This window comes from Leptopilina boulardi, unplaced genomic scaffold (genome assembly GCF_019393585.1).
Source record: "Leptopilina boulardi isolate dan_hultmark-lab unplaced genomic scaffold, ZJU_Lbou_2.1 LbouV2_171, whole genome shotgun sequence".
Classification (NCBI taxonomy): Eukaryota; Metazoa; Arthropoda; class Insecta; order Hymenoptera; family Figitidae; genus Leptopilina; species Leptopilina boulardi.
The window spans coordinates 18834-30875 of NW_026137720.1; the positions used below are offsets into that span (position 1 = coordinate 18834).

The 12042-nt window shown below is 39.1% G+C and overlaps 1 long non-coding RNA gene across 1 annotated transcript; it reads left to right on the forward strand.

The window, feature by feature from the left end:
* The first annotated feature begins 791 nt into the window (after window positions 1–791).
* Window positions 792–10643, forward strand: LOC127277597 (uncharacterized). The gene is made up of 7 exons (XR_007842383.1): window positions 792–2129; window positions 2273–2492; window positions 2780–2924; window positions 3068–3502; window positions 4939–5588; window positions 6800–7707; window positions 10448–10643. It is a non-coding gene; the product is annotated as an uncharacterized LOC127277597 (long non-coding RNA).
* Window positions 10644–12042: the final 1399 nt, after the last annotated feature.

Sequence of the window (12042 nt, forward strand, 5' to 3'; positions counted from 1 at the left end):
TCATTTTCGTTTCAAGCTAGTCCTCAACATCGTCCTTAAGTTAGTTCCCATCTTTGTTATCAAATTCGTCCTCATTTTCGTTTTGAGTTAGTCCTTAACTTCGTCCTCATTTTTGATTTTCAAATTAGTCCTCAACTTAGTTTCAAGTTAGTCCTCATTTTCGCCCTGATTTTTTTTCTTAAGTTAGTCCTCCTATTCGTCCTTATTTTTGGTTCAAGTTAGTCCTCGACTTCGTCCTCAATTTTCTTTCTCATTGTAGTCTTTTTTCGTCTGACAATTTTTAATAGCGATTAAAACAAAAAAGTTATACCTCTTTTTTAAAAAAAGGACAAAAACGGATGAAAAATGGGTAAAATGCTGGGCAAAATTACTTTATTTTGAGAAAATATGAGCAACTATGTATTATCTCTGTTTAAACCACCTTAAATTAACACAAATAACAGTGACTTCCCGCGTGGAAATGGAAGTATGGGGCAAAGATGGCAAAGTATGGCCAACTATGGGTTAAAGATGGCCAAAAGCTGACAAAGTATGGCAAAAGTATTGCTAATGAGGGAATCCCATAGTTCAAGTATGGCTTTAAAAAAACCCTTTTTTTAAAAAATTTTGAACTATGGGCGAACTGTGGGCCAAGTATGGCGAACTATGGAAGGCAAAAAAAATCATTTTTTTCACATTCTTCAAATATGGGCGAACTATGGGCAAAGTATGGCGAAGTATGGGAGGCGAAAAAAACACTTTTTTTTAATTTTTGAACTATGGGCGAACTATGGGCCAAGAATGGCGAAGAATAGGAGGCGAAAAAATCATTTTATTCGAATCTTCGAACTATGGGTGAACTATGGGCAAAGTATGGCGAAGTATGGGATGCGAGAAAATCTTTTTTTTTCAATCTTCCAACTTCCAACTTCCTCCAATCTTCCATAGTTGGCCCATAGTTCGCCCATAGTTCGAAAATTTAAAAAAAAGTGTTTTTTTCGCCTCCCATACTTCGCCATACTTGGCCCATAGTTCGCCCATAGTTCGAAAATTTAAAAAAAAGTGTTTTTTTCGCCTCCCATACTTCGCCATACTTGGCCCATAGTTCCCCCATAGTTCGAAAATTTAAAAAAAGTGTTTTTTTCGCCTCCCATACTTCGCCATACTTGGCCCATAGTTCGCCCAAAGTTCAAAAATTAAAAAAAAGTTTTTTTTTCGCCTCCCATACTTCGCCATACTTGGCTCATAGTTCGCCCATAGTTCAAAAATTTAAAAAAAAGTGTTTTATTCGCCTCCCATACTTCGCCATACTTGGCCCATAGTTCGCCCAAAGTTCAAAAATTAAAAAAAAGTTTTTTTTTCGCCTCCCATATTTCGCCATACTTGGCCCATAGTTCGCCCATAGTTCGAAAATTTAAAAAAAAGTGTTTTTTTCGCCTCCCATACTTCGCCATACTTGGCCCATAGTTCCCCCATAGTTCGAAAATTTAAAAAAAAGTTTTTTTCGCATCCCATACTTCGCCATACTTGGCCCATAGTTCGCCCATAGTTCAAAAATTAAAAAAAAGTGTTTTTTTCGCCTCCCATACTTCGCCATACTTGGCCCATAGTTCCCCCATAGTTCGAAAATTTAAAAACAAGTGTTTTTTTCGCCTCCCATACTTCGCCACACTTGGCCCATAGTTCGCCCATAGTTCGAAAATTTAAAAAAAAGTGTTTTTTTCGCCTCCCATACTTCGCCATACTTGGCCCATAGTTCGCCCATAGTTCGAAAATTTAAAAAAAAGTGTTTTTTTCGCCTCCCATACTTCGCCATACTTGGCCCATAGTTCCCCCATAGTTCGAAAATTTAAAAAAAGTGTTTTTTTCGCCTCCCATACTTCGCCATACTTGGCCCATAGTTCGCCCAAAGTTCAAAAATTAAAAAAAAGTTTTTTTTTCGCCTCCCATACTTCGCCATACTTGGCTCATAGTTCGCCCATAGTTCAAAAATTTAAAAAAAAGTGTTTTATTCGCCTCCCATACTTCGCCATACTTGGCCCATAGTTCGCCCAAAGTTCAAAAATTAAAAAAAAGTTTTTTTTTCGCCTCCCATACTTCGCCATACTTGGCCCATAGTTCGCCCATAGTTCGAAAATTTAAAAAAAAGTGTTTTTTTCGCCTCCCATACTTCGCCATACTTGGCCCATAGTTCCCCCATAGTTCGAAAATTTAAAAAAAAGTTTTTTTCGCATCCCATACTTCGCCATACTTGGCCCATAGTTCGCCCATAGTTCAAAAATTAAAAAAAAAGTGTTTTTTTCGCCTCCCATACTTCGCCATACTTGGCCCATAGTTCCCCCATAGTTCGAAAATTTAAAAACAAGTGTTTTTTTCGCCTCCCATACTTCGCCACACTTGGCCCATAGTTCGCCCATAGTTCGAAAATTTAAAAAAAAGTGTTTTTTTCGCCTCCCATACTTCGCCATACTTGGCCCATAGTTCGCCCATAGTTCGAAAAATTAAAAAAAAGTGTTTTTTTCGCTTCCCATACTTCGCCATACTTGGCCCATAGTTCGCCCATAGTTCGAAAATTTAAAAAAAAGTGTTTTTTTCGCCTCCCATACTTCGCCATACTTGGCCCATAGTTCGCCCATAGTTCGAAAATTTAAAAAAAGTGTTTTTTTCGCCTCCCATACTTCGCCTTACTTGGCCCATAGTTCCCCCATATTTCGAAAATTAAAAAAAGTGTTTTTTTCGCCTCCCATACTTCGCCATACTTGGCCCATAGTTCGCCCAAAGTTCAAAAATTAAAAAAAAGTTTTTTTTCGCCTCCCATACTTCGCCATACTTGGCCCATAGTTCGCCCAAAGTTCAAAAATTAAAAAAAAGTTTTTTTTTCGCCTCCCATACTTCGCCATACTTGGCCCATAGTTCGCCCATAGTTCGAAAATTTAAAAAAAAGTGTTTTTTTCGCCTCCCATACTTCGCCATACTTGGCCCATAGTTCCCCCATAGTTCGAAAATTTAAAAAAAAGTTTTTTTCGCATCCCATACTTCGCCATACTTGGCCCATAGTTCGCCCATAGTTCAAAAATTAAAAAAAAAGTGTTTTTTTCGCCTCCCATACTTCGCCATACTTGGCCCATAGTTCGCCCATAGTTCGAAAATTTAAAAACAAGTGTTTTTTTCGCCTCCCATACTTCGCCATACTTGGCCCATAGTTCGCCCATAGTTCGAAAATTTAAAAAAAAGTGTTTTTTTCGCCTCCCATACTTCGCCATACTTGGCCCATAGTTCGCCCATAGTTCGAAAATTTAAAAAAAGTGTTTTTTTCGCCTCCCATACTTCGCCATACTTGGCCCATAGTTCCCCCATATTTCGAAAATTTAAAAAAAGTGTTTTTTTCGCCTCCCATACTTCGCCATACTTGGCCCATAGTTCGCCCATAGTTCAAAAATTAAAAAAAAGTTTTTTTTCGCCTCCCATACTTCGCCATACTTGGCCCATAGTTCGCCCATAGTTCGAAAAATTAAAAAAAAGTGTTTTTTTCGCCTCCCATACTTCGCCATACTTGGCCCATAGTTCGCCCATAGTTCGAAAATTTAAAAAAAAGTGTTTTTTTCGCCTCCCATACTTCGCCATACTTGGCCCATAGTTCGCCCATAGTTCGAAAATTTAAAAAAAGTGTTTTTTTCGCCTCCCATACTTCGCCATACTTGGCCCATAGTTCGCCCATAGTTCGAAAATTTAAAAAAAAATGTTTTTTTCGCCTCCCATACTTCGCCATACTTGGCCCATAGTTCGCCCATAGTTCGAAAATTTAAAAAAAAGTGTTTTTTTCGCCTCCCATACTTCGCCATACTTGGCCCATAGTTCAAAAATTTAAAAAAAGTGTTTTTTTCGCCTCCCATACTTCGCCATACTTGGCCCATAGTTCGCCCATAGTTCGAAAATTTAAAAAAAAGTGTTTTTTTCGCCTCCCATACTTCGCCATACTTGGCCCATAGTTCGCCCATAGTTCGAAAATTTAAAAAAAGTGTTTTTTTCGCCTCCCATACTTCGCCATACTTGGCCCATAGTTCGCCCATAGTTCGAAAATTTAAAAAAAAGTGTTTTTTTCGCCTCCCATACTTCGCCATACTTGGCCCATAGTTCGCCCATAGTTCGAAAATTTAAAAAAAAGTTTTTTTTCGCCTCCCATACTTCGCCATACTTGGCCCATAGTTCGCCCATAGTTCAAAAATTAAAAAAAAGTGTTTTTTTCGCCTCCCATACTTCGCCATACTTGGCCCATAGTTCGCCCATAGTTCGAAAATTTAAAAAAAGTGTTTTTTTCGCCTCCCATACTTCGCCATACTTGGCCCATAGTTCGCCCATAGTTCGAAAATTTAAAAAAAAGTGTTTTTTTCGCCTCCCATACTTCGCCATACTTGGCCCATAGTTCGCCCATAGTTCGAAAAATTAAAAAAAAGTGTTTTTTTCGCCTCCCATACTTCGCCATACTTGGCCCATAGTTCGCCCATAGTTCGAAAATTTAAAAAAAAGTGTTTTTTTCGCCTCCCATACTTCGCCATACTTGGCCCATAGTTCGCCCATAGTTCGAAAATTTAAAAAAAGTGTTTTTTTCGCCTCCCATACTTCGCCATACTTGGCCCATAGTTCGCCCATAGTTCGAAAATTTAAAAAAGTGTTTTTTTCGCCTCCCATACTTCGCCATACTTGGCCCATAGTTCGCCCATAGTTCAAAAATTAAAAAAAAGTTTTTTTTCGCCTCCCATACTTCGCCATACTTGGCCCATAGTTCGCCCATAGTTCAAAAATTAAAAAAAAGTTTTTTTTTCGCCTCCCATACTTCGCCATACTTGGCCCATAGTTCGCCCATAGTTCGAAAATTTAAAAAAAAGTGTTTTTTTCGCCTCCCATACTTCGCCATACTTGGCCCATAGTTCCCCCATAGTTCGAAAATTTAAAAAAAAGTTTTTTTCGCCTCCCATACTTCGCCATACTTGGCCCATAGTTCGCCCATAGTTCGAAAAATTAAAAAAAAGTGTTTTTTTCGCCTCCCATACTTCGCCATACTTGGCCCATAGTTCGCCCATAGTTCGAAAATTTAAAAAAAGTGTTTTTTTCGCCTCCCATACTTCGCCATACTTGGCCCATAGTTCGCCCATAGTTCGAAAATTTAAAAAAAAGTGTTTTTTTCGCCTCCCATACTTCGCCATACTTGGCCCATAGTTCGCCCATAGTTCGAAAATTTAAAAAAAGTGTTTTTTTCGCCTCCCATACTTCGCCTTACTTGGCCCATAGTTCCCCCATATTTCGAAAATTTAAAAAAAGTGTTTTTTTCGCCTCCCATACTTCGCCATACTTGGCCCATAGTTCGCCCAAAGTTCAAAAATTAAAAAAAAGTTTTTTTTCGCCTCCCATACTTCGCCATACTTGGCCCATAGTTCGCCCATAGTTCGAAAAATTAAAAAAAAGTGTTTTTTTCGCCTCCCATACTTCGCCATACTTGGCCCATAGTTCGCCCATAGTTCGAAAATTTAAAAAAAAGTGTTTTTTTCGCCTCCCATACTTCGCCATACTTGGCCCATAGTTCGCCCATAGTTCGAAAATTTAAAAAAAGTGTTTTTTTCGCCTCCCATACTTCGCCATACTTGGCCCATAGTTCGCCCATAGTTCGAAAATTTAAAAAAAAGTGTTTTTTTCGCCTCCCATACTTCGCCATACTTGGCCCATAGTTCGCCCATAGTTCGAAAATTTTGAAAAAAGTGTTTTTTTCGCCTCCCATACTTCGCCATACTTGGCCCATAGTTCAAAAATTTAAAAAAAGTGATTTTTCGCTTCCCATACTTCGCCATACTTGGCCCATAGTTCGCCCATAGTTCGAAAATTTAAAAAAAAGTGTTTTTTTCGCCTCCCATACTTCGCCATACTTGGCCCATAGTTCGCCCATAGTTCGAAAATTTTAAAAAAAGTGTTTTTTTCGCCTCCCATACTTCGCCATACTTGGCCCATAGTTCGCCCATAGTTCGAAAATTTAAAAAAAAGTGTTTTTTTTCGCCTCCCATACTTCGCCATACTTGGCCCATAGTTCGCCCATAGTTCGAAAATTTAAAAAAAAGTGTTTTTTTCGCCTCCCATACTTCGCCATACTTGGCCCATAGTTCGCCCATAGTTCGAACATTTAAAAAAAAGTGTTTTTTTCGCCTCCCATACTTCGCCATACTTGGCCCATAGTTCGCCCATAGTTCGAAAATTTAAAAAAAGTTTTTTTCGCCTCCCATACTTTGCCATACTTGGCCCATAGTTCGCCCATAGTTCAAAAATTTAAAAAAAAGTGTTTTTTTGCCTCCTATACTTCGCCATACTTGGCCCATAGTTCGCCCATAGTTCAAAAATTTAAAAAAAAGTGTTTTTTTCGCCTCCCATACTTCGCCATACTTGGCCCATAGTTCGAAAATTTAAAAAAAAGTGTTTTTTTCGCCTCCCATACTTCGCCATACTTGGCCCATAGTTCGCCCATAGTTCGAAAATTTTGAAAAAAGTGTTTTTTTCTCCTCCCATACTTCGCCATACTTGGCCCATAGTTCGCCCATAGTTCAAAAATTAAAAAAAAGTGTTTTTTTCGCCTCCCATACTTCGCCATACTTGGCCCATAGTTCGCCCATAGTTCGAAAAATTAAAAAAAAGTGTTTTTTTCGCTTCCCATACTTCGCCATACTTGGCCCATAGTTCGCCCATAGTTCGAACATTTAAAAAAAAGTGTTTTTTTCGCCTCCCATACTTCGCCATACTTGGCCCATAGTTCGCCCATAGTTCGAAAATTTAAAAAAAGTTTTTTTTTCGCCTCCCATACTTCGCCATACTTGGCCCATAGTTCCCCCATATTTCGAAAATTTAAAAAAAGTGTTTTTTTCGCCTCCCATACTTCGCCATACTTCGCCCATAGTTCGCCCAAAGTTCAAAAATTAAAAAAAAGTTTTTTTTCGCCTCCCATACTTCGCCATACTTGACCCATAGTTCGAAAATTTAAAAAAAAGTGTTTTATTCGCCTCCCATACTTCGCCATACTTGGCCCATAGTTCGAAAATTTAAAAAAAAGTGTTTTTTTCGCCTCCCATACTTCGCCATACTTGGCCCATAGTTCGAAAATTTAAAAAAAGTTTTTTTCGCCTCCCATACTTCGCCATACTTGGCCCATAGTTCGCCCATAGTTCAAAAATTTAAAAAAAAGTGTTTTTTTCGCCTCCCATACTTCGCCATACTTGGCCCATAGTTCGCCCATAGTTCGAAAATTTAAAAAAAAGTGTTTTTTTCGCCTCCCATACTTCGCCATACTTGGCCCATAGTTCGCCCATAGTTCGAAAATTTTGAAAAAAGTGTTTTTTTCGCCTCCCATACTTCGCCATACTTGGCCCATAGTTCGCCCATAGTTCAAAAATTAAAAAAAAGTGTTTTTTTCGCCTCCCATACTTCGCCATACTTGGCCCATAGTTCGCCCATAGTTCGAAAATTTAAAAAAAAGTGTTTTTTTCGCCTCCCATACTTCGCCATACTTGGCCCATAGTTCGCCCATAGTTCGAAAATTTAAAAAAAAGTGTTTTTTTCGCCTCCCATACTTCGCCATACTTGGCCCATAGTTCGCCCATAGTTCGAAAATTTTGAAAAAAGTGTTTTTTTCGCCTCCCATACTTCGCCATACTTGGCCCATAGTTCGCCCATAGTTCAAAAATTAAAAAAAAAGTGTTTTTTTCGCCTCCCATACTTCGCCATACTGGGCCCATAGTTCGCCCATAGTTCGAAAATTTAAAAAAAAGTGTTTTTTTCGCCTCCCATACTTCGCCATACTTGGCCCATAGTTCGCCCATAGTTCAAAAATTTAAAAAAAAGTGTTTTTTTCGCCTCCCATACTTCGCCATACTTGGCCCATAGTTCGCCCATAGTTCGAAAATTTAAAAAAAAGTGTTTTTTTCGCCTCCCATACTTCGCCATACTTGGCCCATAGTTCGCCCATAGTTCAAAAATTTAAAAAAAAGTGTTTTTTTCGCCTCCCATACTTCGCCATACTTGGCCCATAGTTCGCCCATAGTTCGAAAATTTAAAAAAAAGTGTTTTTTTCGCCTCCCATACTTCGCCATACTTGGCCCATAGTTCGCCCATAGTTCGAAAATTTAAAAAAAAGTGTTTTTTTCGCCTCCCATACTTCGCCATACTTGGCCCATAGTTCGCCCATAGTTCGAAAATTTTGAAAAAAGTGTTTTTTTCGCCTCCCATACTTCGCCATACTTGGCCCATAGTTCGCCCATAGTTCGAAAATTTTGAAAAAAGTGTTTTTTTCGCCTCCCATACTTCGCCATACTTGGCCCATAGTTCGCCCATAGTTCGAAAATTTAAAAAAAGTTTTTTTCGCCTCCCATACTTCGCCATACTTGGCCCATAGTTCGCCCATAGTTCAAAAATTTAAAAAAAAGTGTTTTTTTCGCCTCCTATACTTCGCCATACTTGGCCCATAGTTCGCCCATAGTTCAAAAATTAAAAAAAAAGTGTTTTTTTCGCCTCCCATACTTCGCCACACTGGGCCCATAGTTCGCCCATAGTTCGAAAATTTAAAAAAAAGTGTTTTTTTCGCCTCCCATACTTCGCCATACTTGGCCCATAGTTCGAAAATTTAAAAAGAAGTGTTTTTTTCGCCTCCCATACTTCGCCATACTTGGCCCATAGTTCGAAAATTTAAAAAAAGTTTTTTTCGCCTCCCATACTTCGCCATACTTGGCCCATAGTTCGCCCATAGTTCGAAAATTTAAAAAAAAGTGTTTTTTTCGCCTCCCATACTTCGCCATACTTGGCCCATAGTTCGCCCATAGTTCGAAAATTTAAAAAAAAGTGTTTTTTTCGCCTCCCATACTTCGCCATACTTGGCCCATAGTTCGCCCATAGTTCGAAAATTTAAAAAAAAGTGTTTTTTTCGCCTCCCATACTTCGCCATACTTGGCCCATAGTTCGCCCATAGTTCGAAAATTTTGAAAAAAGTGTTTTTTTCGCCTCCCATACTTCGCCATACTTGGCCCATAGTTCGCCCATAGTTCAAAAATTAAAAAAAAGTGTTTTTTTCGCCTCCCATACTTCGCCATACTGGCCCATAGTTCGCCCATAGTTCGAAAATTTAAAAAAAAGTGTTTTTTTCGCCTCCCATACTTCGCCATACTTGGCCCATAGTTCGCCCATAGTTCAAAAATTTAAAAAAAAGTGTTTTTTTCGCCTCCCATACTTCGCCATACTTGGCCCATAGTTCGCCCATAGTTCGAAAATTTAAAAAAAAGTGTTTTTTTCGCCTCCCATACTTCGCCATACTTGGCCCATAGTTCGCCCATAGTTCAAAAATTTAAAAAAAAGTGTTTTTTTCGCCTCCCATACTTCGCCATACTTGGCCCATAGTTCGCCCATAGTTCGAAAATTTAAAAAAAAGTGTTTTTTTCGCCTCCCATACTTCGCCATACTTGGCCCATAGTTCGCCCATAGTTCAAAAATTTAAAAAAAGTGTTTTTTTCGCCTCCCATACTTCGCCATACTTGGCCCATAGTTCGCCCATAGATCGAAAATTTAAAAAAAAGTGTTTTTTTCGCCTCCCATACTTCGCCATACTTGGCCCATAGTTCGCCCATAGTTCGAAAATTTAAAAAAAAGTGTTTTTTTCGCCTCCCATACTTCGCCATACTTGGCCCATAGTTCGCCCATAGTTCGAAAATTTGAAAAAAGTGTTTTTTTCGCCTCCCATACTTCGCCATACTTGGCCCATAGTTCGCCCATAGTTCAAAAATTAAAAAAAAGTGTTTTTTTCGCCTCCCATACTTCGCCATACTTGGCCCATAGTTCGCCCATAGTTCGAAAATTTAAAAAAAAGTGTTTTTTTCGCCTCCCATACTTCGCCATACTTGGCCCATAGTTCGCCCATAGTTCGAAAATTTAAAAAAAAGTGTTTTTTTCGCCTCCCATACTTCGCCATACTTGGCCCATAGTTCGCCCATAGTTCGAAAATTTTGAAAAAAGTGTTTTTTTCGCCTCCCATACTTCGCCATACTTGGCCCATAGTTCGCCCATAGTTCAAAAATTAAAAAAAAGTGTTTTTTTCGCCTCCCATACTTCGCCATACTGGCCCATAGTTCGCCCATAGTTCGAAAATTTAAAAAAAAGTGTTTTTTTCGCCTCCCATACTTCGCCATACTTGGCCCATAGTTCGCCCATAGTTCAAAAATTTAAAAAAAAGTGTTTTTTTCGCCTCCCATACTTCGCCATACTTGGCCCATAGTTCGCCCATAGTTCGAAAATTTAAAAAAAAGTGTTTTTTTCGCCTCCCATACTTCGCCATACTTGGCCCATAGTTCGCCCATAGTTCGAAAATTTAAAAAAAAGTGTTTTTTTCGCCTCCCATACTTCGCCATACTTGGCCCATAGTTCGCCCATAGTTCGAAAATTTAAAAAAAAGTGTTTTTTTCGCCTCCCATACTTCGCCATACTTGGCCCATAGTTCGCCCATAGTTCAAAAATTAAAAAAAAGTGTTTTTTTCGCCTCCCATACTTCGCCATACTTGGCCCATAGTTCGCCCATAGTTCGAAAATTTAAAAAAAAGTGTTTTTTTCGCCTCCCATACTTCGCCATACTTGGCCCATAGTTCGCCCATAGTTCGAAAATTTAAAAGAAAGTGTTTTTTTCGCCTCCCATACTTCGCCATACTTGGCCCATAGTTCGCCCATAGTTCGAAAATTTTGAAAAAAGTGTTTTTTTCGCCTCCCATACTTCGCCATACTTGGCCCATAGTTCGCCCATAGTTCAAAAATTTAAAAAAAAGTGTTTTTTTCGCCTCCCATACTTCGCCATACTGGGCCCATAGTTCGCCCATAGTTCGAAAATTTAAAAAAAAGTGTTTTTTTCGCCTCCCATACTTCGCCATATTTGGCCCATAGTTCGCCCATAGTTCAAAAATTTAAAAAAAAGTGTTTTTTTCGCCTCCCATACTTCGCCATACTTGGCCCATAGTTCGCCCATAGTTCGAAAATTTAAAAAAAAGTGTTTTTTTCGCCTCCCATACTTCGCCATACTTGGCCCATAGTTCGCCCATAGTTCGAAAATTTAAAAAAAAGTGTTTTTTTCGCCTCCCATACTTCGCCATACTTGGCCCATAGTTCGCCCATAGTTCGAAAATTTTGAAAAAAGTGTTTTTTTCGCCTCCCATACTTCGCCATACTTGGCCCATAGTTCGCCCATAGTTCGAAAATTTAAAAAAAAGTGTTTTTTTCGCCTCCCATACTTCGCCATACTTGGCCCATAGTTCGCCCATAGTTCAAAAATTTAAAAAAAAGTGTTTTTTTCGCCTCCCATACTTCGCCATACTTGGCCCATAGTTCGCCCATAGTTCGAAAATTTAAAAAAAAGTGTTTTTTTCGCCTCCCATACTTCGCCATACTTGGCCCATAGTTCGCCCATAGTTCGAAAATTTAAAAAAAAGTGTTTTTTTCGCCTCCCATACTTCGCCATACTTGGCCCATAGTTCGCCCATAGTTCGAAAATTTTGAAAAAAGTGTTTTTTTCGCCTCCCATACTTCGCCATACTTGGCCCATAGTTCGCCCATAGTTCAAAAATTAAAAAAAAGTGTTTTTTTCGCCTCCCATACTTCGCCATACTTGGCCCATAGTTCGCCCATAGTTCGAAAATTTAAAAAAAAGTGTTTTTTTCGCCTCCCATACTTCGCCATACTTGGCCCATAGTTCGCCCATAGTTCGAAAATTTAAAAAAAAGTGTTTTTTTCGCCTCCCATACTTCGCCATACTTGGCCCATAGTTCGCCCATAGTTCGAAAATTTTGAAAAAAGTGTTTTTTTCGCCTCCCATACTTCGCCATACTTGGCCCATAGTTCGCCCATAGTTCAAAAATTAAAAAAAAAGTGTTTTTTTCGCCTCCCATACTTCGCCATACTGGGCCCATAGTTCGCCCATAGTTCGAAAATTTAAAAAAAAGTGTTTTTTCGCCTCCCATACTTCGCCATACTTGGCCCATAGTTCGCCCATAGTTCAAAAATTTA